General features: G+C 40.5%; 1 pseudogene; it reads left to right on the plus strand.

The window, feature by feature from the left end:
* Positions 1-1,037: 1,037 nt before the first annotated feature.
* LOC103114477 (transcription and mRNA export factor ENY2-like) lies at positions 1,038-1,465 on the plus strand (annotated as a pseudogene).
* Positions 1,466-2,151: the final 686 nt, after the last annotated feature.

A 2,151-nucleotide genomic window follows, 5' to 3' on the forward strand; every position in this document is an offset into this window, starting at 1 on the left:
AGTGTCCCTTCCAAGAGTGGGGCAGTCCCTACCATTGTTGTTTTACCTCGAGGACAAGGTACTGTAGAGGTCCACAAAAGGGCCCATGAAGACATGAAACTGTCTTGCATAACCATTATGCTCTCCTCCGGTCCATTTCTTCCTTTCTTTCTTCCTTCCTTCCTTCCTTCCTTCCTTCCTTCCTTCCTTCCTTCCTTCCTATCACTTTACTGGGTAAAATGATGATTTACAAGACCCTTACTGAACACCAAAACATTTATTTTTAATTGATTAATTAACGAGAGAAAGAAAAACAGCAAGAAAAAGAACCTGAGACTCACTCTGACACATAGAACATTTCATTTTACTTCAAGAAACAAGGAGGAGACAGCTCATCCGGCAGAGCATTGCCTCACCGCACATGAGGCCCTGGACTCGAGCCTCCGTACTGTGTGGTAATACCAAGGCAGGGAGGAAGCTCCTTGGACAGTGGCATAGTTTTGTGGTCTCTTTCTCACTTTTTCTTTCTCTTTCTCTTCCTCTTTGTCTGCTTCTCTTTCTCTTCCTGTCTAGAAGAAAAAGAATGAATAAGTTGACCTAAATGCTGTGGCATATGTGTGAGGTAACAGAGCCAAATAAAAAATATATATACTTTCAAAAGAACAAAGTTCTTAAACTGTCTTTACATGTGACTATCATAAATAGAAACAAAAATAGGTCTGTTAAAGTATTCAGATTGCTTTCCAAAGTCCTGCCTTTCAGCATGAATGCCTACTCCTGCCTTCACACCAATTCTCCTCCTCAGCTGAAACATTAGAGATAGCTCATCTCCCAGCATCCTCTCCAAACCACCCCTCCGTAGTTTCAGAAGATGGGCATAAAGTGAGGAAAGACCAAATGTCGGGCAAAATGAGTAAACGTAGCACGAGTTACCTCAGGGATGCAAATGACTCCTCCATTTTATCCTTAACGACTAGAATGATTTCTGTTGGAGATCGATTCATTACCCTGAAAAGATTTCATGCTTATCATTCTAAAGAATTTTCATCTAGGGGGTCTCAGTCTGAGGGCAGCCGAAGAGTGTGGTTAGCAAGATGAACAAAGATGCACAGATGAGAGCAGTGATTGATCAAAAGTTGATAGAAACTGGAGAAAGAGAACACCTTAAAGAGTTGCTGAGAGCTAAATTAATTGAATGTGGCTGGAAGGATCACTTGAAGGTCCACTGTAAAGAGGTAATTAAAGAAAAAGGACTAGAACATGTTACTGTTGATGACTCGGTGGCTGAAATCACACCAAAAAAGCCCTGGTACCTGACAGTGTAAAGAAGGAGCTTCTACAAAGAATAAGAGCATCCCTTGTTCAGCATGCCAGCCTTTAAAGTTGAATTAGATTGTGTGGCTTTGTGGTTTTGTTTCTGAAAATAAAACTTGCCATAAATTATAAATCAGTGTTCCAATATAAAATCCTTTTTTGTATAATGGTATACAGTTTTCAGTAATGATGTATACCTTATATTGATTTGGGATACAGAGTTCTGGTGATAGGAATTGTGTGGAGTTGTACCCCTCTTATCCTTCTTCTAGCGTTTGCCCTTCTTCCGTAGCCAGTCAACAGCGTCAGGTTGAAAGCTGTCAGGAGCTGCTTGTTGCTGGCTTTGAAAGTGACTGGGATCCATGTGGATTCAGTCGGCTAGGAAGGATCGTCAGTTTCCCCAATGAATGGGTACTCACGGGATGCACCACAGGAAGGTCGATCCAATGCATCCCATTGGAATAGTCAAGGTTTCCTTTTTATAAGTAAAAAATTTTAAAAAATAAAAATAAATGACAGGTTCAGAATCTGGATCTAGGAGTGCCTGTTTCCAACTAGGCACTATTTAATGCTTCTCTTGAGTTGGGGTGAAGTTTCATAATGTAAGGAAACATTTCTCTCTTTAAATCCTGCTTTACAGACAGCTGCTACATTGGAAGCCAGCCCTGGAAATCAAATCCACTTTGGGGAGAAGAGAGCCCACAACAAATTTTTTATACAGTATAAACAGTTTCAACTTTCACATTCTTAGTTTTTTCTACTTTATCTATAAAAAATCACCCCAAGATGACTGAGGCTCCAAAGTCCCAGGTTCAATCCCCCACACTACCATAAACCAGATCTGATTAATGCTCTGGT

The sequence above is a fragment of the Erinaceus europaeus genome, chromosome 1 (genome assembly GCF_950295315.1).
Source record: "Erinaceus europaeus chromosome 1, mEriEur2.1, whole genome shotgun sequence".
Taxonomy (NCBI): Eukaryota; Metazoa; Chordata; class Mammalia; order Eulipotyphla; family Erinaceidae; genus Erinaceus; species Erinaceus europaeus.